The following is a 17,704-nucleotide window of genomic DNA, read 5'->3' as shown; positions in this document are numbered from 1 at the left end:
ATATCAAACTGAGACTTGCTATGTGGCTTCTCTGTGGACCATTTTAAATCATTTTACAATTTTGATCCATTTTGATCTCTCTTACAGGAGTTGTGCCCCTTTATTTGAAAATTCTTAAATGAAGGGTACGTTATTTGTTCTACAACGCCCCCCCCCCCCCCTCCAATTTTTGAGTGAGGACCATCCTGTTCTACAGAGTGTTTATATGGATATTGAAGATGTGCATGTGACAAGAATTTTGATTTTTTTTTTCACTTTTCAAAAAACAAAATACAGGTTGTTGAACTTAGTCCGTTTTGAGGAAATATTACAAAAAGAGTACATGATTAGTTCGGTGAACTCCTCTCACAGTTTTCAAGTGAGAACTTGCTTATTTTACAAAGTGTTTATATGAGTATTGTAGGTATGTGTGTAGCAAGTTTTTCGATTTTCTTCAATTTTTGAGAAAATCACAGGTTATTGAGCCTAGTCAATTTTAATTAATTATGCATAGAGGGTACATTGTTTGTCTTTTATTTTTCCTTCCACAGTTTTCAAGTGAGTACCTTCTCATTTTACAGAATATTTGTATGGGTATGAAAGATGTGTATGTGGCATGGATTTTGATTTCCTTCAATTGTTAAGAAAATTACAACCTATTGAACTTAGTCTATTTGGGGCAAATATTGAATAAAGAACTTGTTTTGTCCCTAACAATCCTTTCACAGAAAATCTTTGGTCTTTGAATAGACTTTTTAGCATCCGCAATATTTTTTCCATCACCCAAGGTTTGATCATGAATTGCTTATATAACCATGTCGTCGAAGATTCTGTACTCATATTCCTCCAAATTTCCGATCCTTTTGAGAAAACATGCATAAGAGAATATTTATGCTTCTTTACATTACAATCAACTTGTGGCATGGTGCAACAATTTACTGCAATCGCTCGAACAAGATTAGTCTTGACGCTCGATGGGAACAAACTTTTCTATTGCCACATGTTACACTAGATAATTTTAATATGTAGACGTTTTGTTTATATATCATATATATATCGAAGTAAAAAATGACAATCTCTTAACCGCAACTCGTTCCGACCAACAGAACGGATGGTTGGAATGCAAACCTAAAGTCCTCTTCAACTTCGTCGTCAGGGGACTAAAATGGCACAAGATAGATTATCAAACGAATATAAAACGGAACGTACACTTAACAACTAGATGATAAAATATACCTGTTTACAAAATTTGCAAAAACAAAACACACAAATGATACTTAAAAAATTATCTTTATTTAAGCAATAAATCTATGAAGGCATATGAGTGCCAGTTTACAGGTAACTTGAGAAGATCTGCACAACGTCCAGCTTGTACCTGAATAATAATGAATAGAAAACATTTTAGAGTAATGTTGCGTGGCCTTTCATGATATGAGTTATGAAAATTGATGATTGGGGAGTCGTTCGATCTTTCCCGTCCTGGTTTGTTTAATCCCGTACCGAATTATTTTTGTTTTGTTCTCGTTTGCAATTCTGAAATATTAAAATCAAGAATGCTAATTATCTAAATCAAAATCCATATAAGATTGATACCTAAGGCATTGGAATGGTAGTTGATATTGAAAAATTTCATTTAAATCTATTTCTTGTTTAGGTTTCAGTCACAGAGCTTACGTTTAATACACGACGCAGTGTCTACTGGAAACGTCAGATATCAAAATGTGTTTTAAGGAGCGAAATAGGATACGTCCTATTCGTTCAACTCTCTCTCTCTCTCTCTCTCTCTCTCTCTCTCTCTCTATATATATATATATATATATATATATATATATATATATATATATATATATATATCTTTCTTGTTGAAAGCGAGAGAGTAGTAATATATTTTGTTTTCTGTTTGAAATAAGCTATTGTAATAATATAAATCCCTTGGCATGTTTTAATAGCACTTTTTCCTTTTGAACAATTTATATCAGATGGTAAACAATTCCAGTATTTAATATCGCTGAGAGTAGCAGAAAGTTTCGACTTTACATGCCTTAAAATGAGGTATAAAAATTCTTCATTTGAAGATGTTTTGGTCATATTGCCTTCCCGGTGCTTAATCTTTACCAAATTTTGGTCATGACGTACCGTTATATTGCATCAAAGGCGATGTATCTTTATTGCAACCATGGCTGATGAAATCATTTACTGCGCGTCTTATCAGTGAAAATACATTTGAAATACTAGCCCATTGGTGGAGACGTTTGGTAACAACCATGCAACAGGAAGAAGAAATCGTCCACATTATCTTAAATGCATGTTTTCGCCTGCGCAAGTCAATGTGCGAAATCTTTACCCGGAACTACAGAATAGAGGTAATAGCCAGGAAAGAAATAACCAAGAAAGAATATCTGCGGAATGTTATGCCACAAGACATGCAGAACAATCAGGACAGAAATTCTTAAAGATATAAAGTTTTTCGTGTTTCAAGCATTACTACAACAATGTCTTCAATGTCCATAATATTGTTATGTTTCAAATATACTTTCCTTGACAGTATAAAAACAATACACGTGCGTGGGTTTCGGCTGGATAACAGGAAATCATCAACTCACTGATACCATTGTTGCATCCCTGATGTTTAAAGATAGCACCATCAACAGGCTAAATCGACTGGCACTTCCTCTTCAGTGTGTCTTTCCACTGTCTTGTCGTGGTTTTTTTTTAGCTCGGTCCAAGTTTACCTGTATATGTCTAATTGCTACATGGAGCATGGGAAACGGATGACACTGTATCTGACTGTGTATCATAGTTTCCAGCATCTGAACAAAAAAGACTGTGAAGAAAGCGTTAACAGCACTGACAATAATTATCGTTCTTTATCTTTCGATATAGGAAAATGACATCAGTTGCAAAACCATATGAAATCTGCAGCCTTGACACTGTGCAATCAATCATGTGACGTTTAAGGCAACTTAGATTTCTAGGATTCCACTGCTAACGTTCTATCAATTTCATTGATGTACCCTTTTATGTTAAGAAGCGATTAAATGGGACGGTTCTTCGGAAGAGACCACAAACATTTTGGTCCAGCTTCACAACAGGTGTGACACGATAAGGATCCCTGCCTTCTTAAAGTCTTTAAGAGATGAATACTCTTTTTAAAAAAAAACATACAACTGGAATTAAATTTCAAAGTCGCAGGCAGGTCTGGCATGGTCATACCATCAATCATGGGTCCAATTGTCGCTCGATTAGTCGTACAACTGGATGTGGCACAAATGACGATTGTTGGTGCCATTTCTCGTTTAACCTCAACATCGGTAGTGTAACTACTTACTAGTTATATGGTATTATTATTGATGGTTCCACCAGTCTAGCTCGCAATATACGACACTCGTATATTGCCATTATGGTACCGTGCTGCCATCAAGATTAACACTTATGTTGATTCGACAACGACTACAGATGTAACAAGAACTGGTTGCTGTTGCTGCAGCTTTATTTCTTTGACGACATGTGTGGCTGTTACTGAAAAAAATATCTGCCAAAATTTCCAAGTCGTTGGGTCCTTGCTTTGATTCTGGCTGTGTCTTCGTACATGTATGACCGTTTCCTTTCGTGGGAGACATGGCGAAGAAGTTTGATAGTGTTTACTGTTCAAGAACTGATGCAGACGCACGAATGCAAACCTAATTGAACGACCACCTCACAACTGCTGTGATCAATCGTGCGAGCCGTCGAGGGTGGCCTAGATTGATCGTATGATCGGTCGCTGATCGTCACCACTTGTGGCACGATTATCCATGACTGATGTTGCAATCTTAGGTGATCACATGACCATGAGTACCACCAGTCTTACAATTATCTACCACCTATCGTACGATAATGTTTCACCAAAAGGCAGTATCCGATTGCAGGTGGAGATCGTAGCAAATATTACCGACTGATCGTACCCCGACAAACTTGTCATCAGTCGCACGATTAAAAAAGCGTGCGGTCCAGTGTTACTGAGGCTTTACCATTCTTACATGTACCACCAATCGCAAGATTACTTAAAACATGTATTATCAATCACAGGTTGTGACAGAGATTTTAAGATGTTGAAAAGAACTCTGATGAATTATGATGTCACCAAAATGCGGTGTGACTGAGGCTGAAGAGAGTGCCTCAGATCCTGATTTCGCATCATTTTAATTTTCACGCCAGAAACGCCAATACTTTATTTGATATAGTTTTACATAAGTTTAATATTCATTATTGCATTAATGAAAGAAGTAATTCAAGTTGATAGCAAAAAGCGTGAAATGGTTTATCACAAGCAAAATGGGTTTAAATGACCAAATTTAGATACGTAATTGATAAACTTCAGAACACGAAAAGCTATAAATGTAACGCCAGTTAACATAGTTATTGAAATGAGTTGAAAGTCACAATTGGCTATCATACACTAATTCCATGTGGTGTTTTTTAAAGCGAGGCGGTGTATGGCATCGTAAGAAATCAATTATAAAGTATAGAAATAAATGACATGATATATAGATATGTCAGTCGTCGTAAAATAATCATTTCATATAATTTGATGGAAATTTAAGCATGACAAAATTGTGTATGTAACGGCTAACACATTCTTCTCGACAATCATCAACAAGCGAGTGCGTAAAATTAAAGTCTTTAAAGGAGTGCGACGCAACTCATAACAAACCGTAAACTGCTGCAAACCAATTTATATTGTATGAAATGGTGAATAAATAGCGTTATCCTAAAATATATTTTGAAGTCTTGGCGCTTTCATTTCAGGTGAAATTTCATTACGCACGTTTGTCATTTATAATAATAAAGTAAATAATTGTCATATCAACACAAAAATCTAAGTGAGGATATGATGTTCTAACAAGAATTAGGAAATGCATATTGTGACGCCATATTTTATACTTGGTGCTGAAAACAATTGCTTCAAGGCCGTAGGTTCGAATTTGTGCTCATGTATTGGTTGCAAAACAGATGTGGAAATTGGTACTGTTCCATTGATAAAACGTTCGATATTTTGAAATTAATATGGCGACAAGTGTTAGCACAATGAAGAACACTATCTGATATACCTCCCTTATCGTAATACATGGGTCTAAATTTGGGGGCTTCGCTTGATAGAAGTGGAAAATAATCTACTACTGCTTGTATACCACATTAATAGCAAATCGATTTATACTTTTGCTGGATTCCACACAATCAACCAACATTTGTTATAAAACTAAGATTGAACCACTATATCTAATATTTATTCTCCTTTACTAGATTTAATGTTACAACTAACATTAGATTGTTTTATTTCCCCCTAGTTACCAAATGCATAAAATGTTATTAATTATGAAATTGAAATTGGCTTATTTTATCAAACAAAGTATCAAAGGCTAGATTTCGTGATAAAATAGAAATTTGATTCTTTCAGTTTTCCCCAATTACCAATTTGTGTACTTCAAATAAAATCAAATGACATGAACAACAATCCAAGAATAGTGAAATTGGTAGTTCAATACAATTTCCTTTTGGAAATTTGTTTTGGGTTGATGTTTGTAAATGTGCTACAGTGTAGCATATGCTTTTTCAACTTCCAACTTTGAGATTTGTTCAATATATTTTCAGTTGTTGCAATATTACCTTCAGAAAGGGTTGTAAAATATCTGGACTTTGTCATGCCTAAAGTTTGTATAATTGCATTTTTTATACATATATACAATTTTGTGTACCATATTTGAAGAGTTGGAGATTCCAATTCATACTTCTCCCCATCTAACATTGCTATTCTCTTTGTCATTGACACATCATCTTTTGTATCATCTAGAATTTCTGTTAGTTCCATACTGACTCCTCGGACGTGTAAAACATCCATCACATTGCTTAATTCATCCTGAAAATAGATGCACAATGAACTGAATATTGACATACTCAGAATCTTATAATCTCATATATGTGAACGTAGATACACTTTTTCTGCATTTATATTAGCCGTGACAAATAAATGTAGGCTACACCGTTGAAGGTTAGATTCAGAAAGTCAGTAAAACAAAAAAGTAATATCTGGCCACCTGACCCCGCGTCCAGGATTCCGTGTTTGCCCAACTATCTATTTTGTATTGCTTATAGGGGTTATGAGATTGATCGCTGTTCATTATCTTCGCCTTTCATCTGCCAGATTCTATATTTTCATTGAAACTATATGTCATCGCAAAGATAATGAAGATTGTGTCACAATTGGAATAAAATTATACAAAAGGCACACAGATCACACCTAATCATGTAAGGTTTAGAAATATCATCAACACCACTGGAGTCTCCCCCTGTTTATTTATATTAGACGATTAACAGACAAGTTCTACAACTTATATTAATGTTTCTCCTCGGCATAGATATTGGTGTGAATGTTTTTAATGATATGAGAGGAAAGATACGAGTGGAAACTGTAATATACGGATGACACCTACGCATCCAAGTCCGGCAGGTCATGTTCCACTTATACATGTAAATCACATAATCTTTAAGATCTGTCCTAAACAAAGGAAGGGAGCTACTGGTATTTTAAATCAACTTTGGGTATTTGTATGAGAACAATTTGTATCACAACATAAGGAATATGTGCTTCCGTATGACATCATTATGTGGCAGTTATAATTAGATTACGAATGTATACCACTACCCGGGATTTAAACATTGATATAACTGGCGATAATAACGGTAAAATGCCCAAAGTTTATCAGATATGCTGCTAGAAATAATCATGAATTATCTATATACGAAGCCATCTCAGTGTTTTACACTCTAGATTGATATGCTAAAGAAAGGTTTTCTTAACAGACGATTCTAGCAGCAAATTCAGTGTAGGCTCTAAAATTATGCAGAGTAGTGTTAAACCTTGTTCATTGTATGACAGAGGAAAATTGGACAGACATGTCAAACGGAATCTTTTTTCCGCTGAACGATATTGTTAATGAATGAAATCGACAATCATTTCATAATAATAATGGTCAAACTAACGAACAGTAATCAACCTCAAAATTTCTATAAATCATACAAAATTAAGAGTATGGGAAACACGGACCCCTGGACATACCAGAGGTGGGATGAAGGATCAAGTGTCTAGGAGGAGTAAACATCCCTTGGTGACAGGTCTTATAGACAATGCCTCCGTCTTTAGCATATTTATTCCATTGAAAGTATCTTAAGTACTTTATATTTTGTCGATTTCTCATGATTAAGCTCTTTACATGTGACATCGTCACTCTACGTATAGTTATGACGTCATCAGTTTACTTTCGACTTGATCAGACACAAATTAGAACACAATAGTAGAGCATTTTGTATTTCTTTTTATCTTTGTAAATGTATGTTTTCTGATGTATGTGAGTAAAACTTAGCAGTAAATAAAATTGGAATAAAATTTCACTAAGTTCTTGGTACACTGACTTTGACTACGAATAACTCCATTTACCTGATCAAGATATAGGACTCATGGCAGGTGTGACCAGTCGACAGGGAATGTTTACTCCTCCTAGGCACTTGATCTTACCTCTGGTATATCCAGGGGCCCGTGTTTGCCCAACTCTTTATTTTGTATTGCTTATAGAAGTTGAAATTGATCACTCTTCATTATCTTCACCTTTTCTACATATAAATGTACTGATATTACGGCATCACATTGTTTCGCGAATTTTATCTCACACAGAATTGCATGACCTGGATTAAGGTTGATATATCCTCGTGTGATGTCATCGGTTTATGCAAAAATCATTATTGAATTAAACTTTGTTCATGATAGAAATTTATATATTTGCAGATTTTCTCAACTCTTGCGTTAAAAATTTGCCTTCTTTTACAAGTTTTTATCTTATTTAATTATTTTATTTGACGAAACTCTTTGATTTTATGATGTTGACCTTTACTTTACAGTGAGGTTAAGGTGTCCTGAGCAAAATGACAAGTAACAGCATCTTCAAATTGAAATAAAATTCTTCCAAGCGTCGCATAATATTACTAAAAATCGTTTGTTAATACATAAAATATGAGGATAAAAAACAGTGATCAATCTCATAATTCCCATACGCAATACAAAATTGAGAGCTGAGCAACACAGACCCCTGGACAAACCAGAAGTGGTATCAGGTGCCTAGGAGAAATAAGCATCCCCTGTCGACCGGTCACACCCGATGTAAGCCCTATATCTTGATCAGGTGAACGTAGTTATACATAGTCAAAATCAGTGTACCACGAACGGCCTCACAATCGATATGAAACACGTCAGACAGCATTTGACCCGATGATAGGTTGTATTGGCAAACTACATCGTTATAACGACCATAGAATTTGCGAATTGCTGACTTTAAACGAGACTGTTGAAACCCCTGTATCATGAACTTGTTTGTCAGTAGTTTGCCTCGATTTAAAAATTGACCATACGTAGAGCAAGCTCTTACGTATCCAATTTGTTGATAGATATAAACTCCATATGCAGGTGATAATGGAATATTGCTACATAAATATGGGAAGTTGACAACAAAGAAGCTGAAATAATCCTGTTCGTCATAGAAATTGACATTGATACAACTGGCGTTTCACTAGCAGACAGTACGTAAAGAGCTATGCACAGACCCACGATGACGATCCAAGTCACTATCAATATATATAATCGGTTCTTAGTACTTGGGTTTAAACTAGATTGAAGGGAAAAGGCGCATTTAGACGCGTATCCTTGGATGGAAGACGTGAAGTTTTACCGATATCCTCAAAATATTCCCTAGATTTGTTTTCTTTGCCAACTCACATAATTTAATCAAATGATTTTCCTATGAATTGCTGTAGTGATTCCTCTCTTTTTAAAATAGCATTTTGATATAGGAATTTGATAGCAATTGAAGTAGTATATGCTTGCTTAATTCGTTGTTATTGTAATCCGGAAGTTACATGCCCTACAAATTACGTTCAACGCGCTATCAGAGTTAGAGTGGATTCGTTTCTCGAAAGTCCCGTATTGAAGGCCATAGCAAGATATTTTTTTCTTCGTACGTAGAAGTTTTTGAATGAATTCTGCTTTATAGGAATATAAAAACAGGTCAGCTAACAATGGTGCACAAATCTTGCCCATGGGAATTCCAACAGACTGTTGACCACGAAGGTATTGTCAATAAGGAACTCAAGCATATTTTTTATTTCAACTTCAGAGTACTTGTGCGTGGAACCCGAGTAGTGTTTAACAAAGTAATTTTTGGATGACCGATCACTAGATATGAATATTTGCAGTTTCCATTTTTGTTAAAGAAGCAACTGTCTATGATGTCAAAAAAGTTTAGTCTTCAATTCATGTCAAATGTTGATTCGATATATTCCTGTGACCTCGAAATAAAAGATACCACAGAGTCGTGTACTTCTGCTTAACACTTAAATAATTTAATGAAAGTAGATATCAATGGCGAACTAATAACTCAAATTTATGATAAACGGGATGATTTCTGTTTCCCCATCATCAACTTCCCATATTTATGTAGCAATATTCTATTATCAACTACGATGGTATTTATATATCACAACTGATTCGATAAGCAAGAGCTTGTTCTACGTATGATCAGTTTTAAAATCGAGGCAGGCTACTGTCAAACAAGTTGATGGTGCAGGGGTTTCAACAATCTCGTTTAAAGTCAGCATTTCACAAATTCTATGTTTGTTGGTTTATCCAAGGGTCCGTGTTTGTCCAACTCTCTATTCTATAATGCTTATATAAGTTATGAGATTCATCACTTCGTTATCTTCACCTTTCATTAGAAAAGTTTCTTTTAGCTTTTAAATCAAGTAAACTAAATTAAATGCTATTTCACAAGATAATACAGAACACACAGTTTTGTAATGCTGTCTTACCATATAAGTCGTTTCAAAAACGTGTTTTAAAAACTGTCGCACAGATGCGGGTGGAATCGTATCAAAAAAAACGAAAGTAGAAAACATCGTTGGTTTGGGGACAAACATTCTGGATGTGTCTACCAGGATCTTCCCATCATAGATGCCATGACCGCTGAGGAACATCATATCCCAGAATTTCCGGTTATAGACCACTGTAACATATTGAATATGTTGTGTTTACATTTTTGACTATAAATAGGTCAAACAGTTTCCCGGATTCTTTTGTTACCGATAAAAATATTGCCCTGAAATTTAGTCATGCGCGGGTACGTTAAGGCAGGTTATTAAAATCTTTCCTGGGATAAAATCCGCGAAACAATTTGACGTCACAATTGAAATACATGTAAGTATATAACTAATTATATATAAAATTCCGATTTTTTTTTTATGTAACTTCTATTTATGCATAAAATAAACCATACAGCTACTAAGAGACTTAGTTTCTAAAAATTGAATAGGTGACTGGTTATTACCTGTATCATAGGTATAAGAAGTATATCCAGTGAGTTGTCTATCAGCAACAAAGATCTCCGTCTCATTGGTCTCAGGGTTACGTTGCTCGGTGACTCTGAGATCGGAATACATGTAGTATTGTAACCTTTATGGTAACATTTACATATATACATGTGTATGGGATATAGGCCTTTCCGAAAACGTGAGTTATCTCTCTTTGTATTCTTACATTTAGTGTGAATATGACAACTTCCGGGTAGTAACACAGTCAGACTGCGCATATATTATATGTATAGTTATATAAGTATGGGCGCTGTTCAAAATCGAGAACAGTTGAAATAATTTGTACGAGAGAGTAAGAAAATGTTAATGGAAAAAAGAAGAATTTCTTGATCGAGTCGGGTGTGATTTTCGGGGGTAGGGGGGATTTTAAAAATTAAATTGGAAATCACCCAGACATTCATTTGTTTACATATGTCTCCAATAAAGACTGACATAATTATTTTGTAGGCAATTTTAATTTTTATTATAGATATTTAAAACGTCGAGTGCCTGTGGTGCAAAGATCTTGCATAACACCCCCCCCCCTCTTTTCAAAATAAAAAAAATCAATTAAATTAGGAAATCAACGCTCTCATTGTTTTATCAGGGCTAAAATTATTCCACCACCACCAATCGACTCTTTCAAAAATAAACCAGACTGCAATCATTGGGTAACTTTCTCCAAAGTACCTGGACGTGCAAATCATTTTGTACACTGCAGCATGAAGCTAGGATTGTTAATATCAACTGATATGTTTAAAATGCAGTAAAATAGGTAACTAAATAATATTTTTCATTAATTTTGTTCAATATTGTTAGACTGATATGGATTATTTTCCATAGACCTGTGTGATCCCGAGGGGGGGGGGGTGTATTCTCAAATGTACTCTCTGGGGGGGGGGGGGTGTAGGTAAATTACCCCCCCCCCCCCCCCCCCAATAGAATGCTTTTGACGTCTCTGTATCTTCCCTCTTTTATTCGTTTTAGCCCCCTTGAAATCTACTTGATTATGTATAGGCACATATCGTGTCATAACAGAAATTGCAATGACAGATTTAAACACCCCCTTTCGCCACAAATTTACAAAATAATTTGAGTAAAACTCCAAATATTTTACTCAAAATGGCTGTATTTACAGGTACATACTCTTGCCGACTATAAATTCAGGGCGTTCAATTATACGTTATTTAATTTTCAAAGCATTGCATGTGTAAATGTCAGTTTAAAGATGGGTTGTGACGACGAATTTCTTTACGGTTATACTTGTATTTGAAACTGTATAAAATTTGTGGGCAGACAGCTGGAAATCTGTCAGTGGCCTCTGTTTCATTTACAAGTACAGCCTGGGTTAAATTTTACTCACCAATCGAAGGAGATGGACATTTTCAGAATCTAGAGATGTCAGTCCGACATACCTAGACGTACATCGTGGCAGAACTTTCATCGCTGAATGTACTACATTGATATTGAACTTCTGATATTTAATTATAAATCTAACTGTATTAAAACACGGGCTATAGATCCTGAGAATATGTAAGGAATATATGATATATACTAATTTCAGTTATAAAACACGTGAAATCCTGGAAAATGGGGGAGGGGTGTAGTTAGAATAATCTAACTGTGTCTCGGTCTCGGGACAGGCCTGTCGTAGGAAATTACATCAGTACATCCTATCAGGGAGGGGGGTGTCCTCCTCAACTTATACAACATTAATTTTCTATTATTTTTACATGCAAAGTTGGTTATTTTCACGTGTATGAAGTAAACCTATGCATTGAGATTTTTTATTAACGTTAACATATTTCTTGGCGTGATTACTGTAAAATTATACAGCAATATATTCGTAGCCTTCTGCACTGTTGATAATGACGCTTCTCGAATATACTACCCGGAAGTCTTAACCTACTGTTACGCAAGCGCACTATGTTCCGGATCAAGGAAAGATAACTCATGTTTTCGGATTGGCCTATAGATACAAACCCCTGAGGAATGTGGTACAGTTTGTGAAAGTCTTATAGATTTTATTGTGTGTCACAATTCTGTTTTAATATGATCCTCGATAACTCCCATGGTTCTTGCTATTTAAATCCTAAATTTTCAAATCAATTCTTCTACATACAACTTTCTTAAGGAACTATATTTTACAGCAAATGTGGGGGTTTCTGTGCTTAAAAAGTAATGGAAACAAATGTGCAATTTTCTTTTTCATGGTGCTTTATATTTTGAATCTTATTTATGTTTCGGTTAGATAATAACTCTAATTGGTAAATAATTACATTGTATATCCAAAAAGTCTATTACAACTACCGATAAATTGCAGTCGCAACTCGGTTTCGATAAATTCAACATTAACTACGTCATTTCTGTTTAAATTTAGGATATGATGATGAGTTTCAAAAAAGTTTAAAACTTTGGACTTCTCTATAATACGAATCAAATTCTAGTTGCAAAAGTATAAACATTTTAAGAGCAGAATGGTCACAATAAGAAATTTTACATTAGACTCTTGTACATTATTTCATTGAACATTTGTGACGAAGACTTAATCCTGCTACTTATATTATGTGCATATTTGAAACAGTCAGATGGTAAACTTCAAGTATATAAGAAGTCAATGGCATTTAGCTTACATCAAAGCAACTACATGTATATTCCACGTTTTGCCCTGAATATTTACTTCCCTATATTTGTAAATATCTACATCATCAGAATTTATTTTGCGAAGGTTTCCCCATGTGATTTATACTTTGGAGCGGATATGCTCACGGAATTCGTGAAAATATTCTGATACAAACTTTTCGAATGGCATATCTTCTAAAACAACAACATTCCAAGTCTGGTATAAATGTTGGAACAGTTTATGCTAATGTACAGACAGGAGAATAACTTGGTCACGAAGCTGGGTTTGACACAGACAATGAAATATGATTAAGGAGGTCTTTTGACAAAAACAAAGATTTAAGAACATTACGTGTAAACAATATCTATGAACATTTCGATTCATTCAATGCTTTTACCTACACAAAATGTGTATAAAATGGTAGTGAAAAATGGCTATTTAGGAGGGCTACACAATAATGTGATTTCTGATTTTTGACGAGTGTTGAGGAAAATATCTCAAACTATGTTTACAAAATTGATATGTTTGAGTATGCGTTTCGTTATTTATAAAACGTGGATCAATGTTCAAATAGGACAGATTCAACACAAAATCTTCAATACTCATTATTTGCTGAAATCTTCAAGCATAACTTTGGCATGCATATTAATGACCTCCATAATCTTCTTCCATTATAGCTTAATACATATACAGTGTCTATACACATGCCCTCTAATAAAATTGAGATAATGGTGACAATTTTTTCGGTGATATAAAGTATCATTCTTAATGCTGAAAAGTACAAGCTTTCATTCTTTATAGAACATCGATATATTATTATCCAATCAGGGAAAATCTTGAATATATTTGGTATACAACATGAAATAGTTCCTTCCTGTCACAAAACTTAAGGAATTTCTTATTATAAATGCAAATTATTAAGATTAATTGAAAAAGCGTTCTATACTCATGAATTCCAAAGAGGATAGTAAAGACGTTTCTGCCTCCATAATGTGGCATGGATATTATAGATATTTTCATTCACAACTTAATATACTTACGATGTGTGGAAGGTGACTTTGGCATCGTAAATGTATTTTGTAAGAGTTTCAAATCTGAGCACCCACGAGGAGACATCTTCAAACCAAAAAAGAGTTACGAAGTGAATTGAGCTACATTGAACATTTAAAACAAACACTCCCCGTTTATTGTTTTTAAATGGTACCTTACGAACAAATGCTGCCATGCTTACTGAAAAAGTTTTGATGTGGTATTTTTCATTTACATATTCCAGAACATTCTGACGATTTTGTTGGTTCTTGTTCCCTCTCCAATTCCAGTTGTAGGTAGCAATTAGTCATGCAAGTGGTATTTCAGCTTTTGTTGTTAGCGATTTATTACAACACGTATGTCACAAACAATATCCGTACATCAATTAATTTTGGCCTCAGGAATATTTAGCGGACTTTTTCGTCAAAAAAGTAATTTGAAATCTAAGCATAACTGAAGCACTTTCAAATGTACAAATGTACGTTAAATAGATATGTCCCATTTCATTTCTCAATGACTGTGTAGCGTGTGACAGCGTAGCGAGAATTCCATCGTCATCGAAAGCAAGTTTTTTGACTTGCCTAGATGGTCGAGCGGTCTAGCGCGCTGGTTACATGCTGCAGGGAGAGTTGGTTCCACAGGTCATGAGTTCAGCTCCGGGTAGGGACGGTTACGGGTATCCAAATAAAGTGAACTTTTCTGTGAGATATATATATGGTATATATATATATATATATATATATATATATATATATATGTTTGTAGATTACTGTAGTTGTAGTGCTAGATGTATTTATATGTAGTTTTTGTTATTATGCTCTGTTAATATTGACCACATTATGTAATTCTTTTCGTTTGTCCTGAAGAAGGGACGGGTCGTCCCGAAAATTTGACAATCTCGTTGTTCGTGTCGTTGGTCATTTTATTGCTTTGTATAATTTTTTGTATTTGACCTTGTATTCATGTTGTGGATCCGACACTCTGAGGTATCGGGTGTTGTTGGAACTTTAGTGCTTTTATATATGGGGCTCACGGCGAGTGTGACCGGTCAACAGGGGATGCTTACTCCTCCTAGGCACCTGATCCCACCTCTGGTGTGTCCAGAGGTCCGTGTTTGCTCAACTATCTATTTTGTATTGCTTGTAGGAGTTATGAGATTGATCACTGTTCGTTATCTTCACCTTGCATATATATATATATATATATATATATATATATAACACAGGTGTGGCACGATAAAGATTCCTCCTCCTCAATGGCCGTAAGCGCCGAGCAAAGGCCTACATTTTGCAGCCCTTCTCCGGCAACGGTGACGTCTCCATATGAATGAAATATTCTTGAGAGGGAGGTTAAGCAATATACAATCATCTTACTCCTCTCTTGTTCTTGTACCAATATATATTGTAAATACATGTAGCAATTAATAATGTCAATGATATTGGCAGCGGAGATATGTTGCTTCTACGAGAGGCTTATTACAACATATATGTCCTTACTTATATCATAATGAATCAATGTCATATTCTATAATATATATTCTAGACCAACGTTTCTGTAATATCTGTTATATATTATATAGTAATCAAATTTCAATGAATTATTGTACTTAAGAACTCTAATTTATGCTTATACTTCATGCAATAGTTTTTTTCAATACGGTATCAATAGGGGTGCGTATTCCTCATAGGCACCTCATAATTCCACGCCTGGGGTTTCCAGGGCTCCGTGTTTGCCTTATTTAAGTTATTATATATATTATGTATACTTTGTGGTATTTTCAAGATTGATTAGCGTTCATTATCTTCACTTTTCCATATAATGACATTAAGTGAATCATTACCTTTGATAAATTAACAGAGATAAACTTATTTTCTTTAATTCTTACTTTAACTATGGAAACAAATAATGATGAAAGATCTAAATGATCCTGAGAAGAGCAGCTACTTTTCAAATATCATACACATTAGATATAAATGTATATTTTTTTTCAATTAAACTTCATCCCGTTCTAAAAATATTGTTTTTTTTTCTACCATTGAAGGTGAAAGTAACGAACAGTGATCAATCTCATAAATCTCCCCCCCCCCCCCAATACAAAACAAAAAGTTGGGCAAACACGGATCCCTGGACATACCATAGGTGGAATCAGGTGCCTAGGAGTAAGCATCCCCTGTCGACCGGTCACACCCACCGTGAGTCATATATCTTGATTAGATAAATGGAGTTTGTCACGTTTGCCACGAACGGTCTAACAATAAGTATGAAAAACGTCAGACAGCATTTGACCTAATGACAGGTTGGATTGGCAAACTAGATCGTTATAACGATCATAGAATTTGCTAAATACTGACTTTAAACGAGACTGTTGATACCCCTGTACCAACAACTTGTGTGTCAGTAGCTTGACTCGATTTAAAATCAATAAGCAATACAAATAGATAGTTGGGCAAACACGGACCCCTGGACACACCAGCGTTGGGAGGAGGTGCCTAGGAGGAGGAGCCATCCCCTTTCGACCGGTCAAACCCAACGTGAGCCATATATCGGAGTCATCCGTGCTCAACATCAATGTGCCACAAACGGCCTAACAATCGGTATGAAACAAGCCAAACAGTATTTGACCAATGATAGATTGTATTGGCAAACTAGATCGTTATAACGATCATAGAATTTGCAAAATACTGACTTTAAAGGGGACTGTTGATACCCCTGCACCATCAACCTTTTTGTCAGTAGCTTCCCTCGATTTAAAAACGGATCATACGCAGAGCAAGCCCTTGCTGATCCAATTGTTGAGAAATATCAACTCCATTTGCAGGTGATAATGGAATATTGCTACATAAATATTGGAAGCTGATGATGAAGAAGCTGAAATCATCCTGTTTGTCATAAAGCTGAATTGTTATTCTGCCGTTAATATCAAGTTTCAATAAAATATCGAAGTATACAGCAGAAGTGCACGATTCTGTGGTGTCTTTTATGTCTATATGAATGAAAGTTATTATTGTTCATAAATAAAACGTCGTTGATATATCTAAAAAGACCACAGCAATAGCTTATTTCTTCTCATGTAAAAGTTTCTGAATAAGTTCTACTTCATTAAAGGTGAAGATAATGAACAGTGATCAATCTCATAAATCCCATAAACAGTACAAGAAATATAGTTGGGCAAACACGGTCCTCTGGACACACCAGATGTGGGATCTGGTGCTTAGGAGAAATAAGCATCACCTGTCGATCGGTCACACCCGATGTGAGCCCTATATCTTAATCAGGGAAATGTAGTTATCCGTAGTCAAAATCAGTCTGCCACAAACGGCCTAACAATCGGTAGGAAAATTATTATTTATTACAACAACCATAGAATTTGCGAAATGCTACTTTAAACGAGACTGTTGAAAACTCTGTACCATCAACTCGTTTGTCAGTAGCCTGCCTCGGTTTAAAAACTTGCCATACGCAGAACAAGATCTTGCTTATCCAATCTGTTGAGAGATATAAATTGCACGTGCAGGTGATAATGGAATATTGCTACATTAATATTGGAAGTTGACGATGGAGAAGTTGAAATCATCCAGTTTCACATAAAGTTGAGTTGTAAGTTTGCCGTTAATATCTATTTTCAATCAAATATCTAAGTATGAA

General features: G+C 35.1%; 1 long non-coding RNA gene across 1 annotated transcript; it reads right to left on the bottom strand.

Moving 5' to 3' along the window:
• Positions 1–1,280: 1,280 nt before the first annotated feature.
• On the bottom strand, positions 1,281–9,955 carry LOC130054240 (uncharacterized). Its single transcript, XR_008802529.1, has 3 exons — positions 9,871–9,955; positions 5,715–5,875; positions 1,281–1,354 (listed from the first exon to the last, which is right to left on the bottom strand). It is a non-coding gene; the product is annotated as an uncharacterized LOC130054240 (long non-coding RNA).
• Positions 9,956–17,704: the final 7,749 nt, after the last annotated feature.

The sequence above is a fragment of the Ostrea edulis genome, chromosome 1 (genome assembly GCF_947568905.1).
Source record: "Ostrea edulis chromosome 1, xbOstEdul1.1, whole genome shotgun sequence".
Taxonomy (NCBI): Eukaryota; Metazoa; Mollusca; class Bivalvia; order Ostreida; family Ostreidae; genus Ostrea; species Ostrea edulis.
This window is presented reverse-complemented; position numbering and strand designations above follow the sequence as displayed.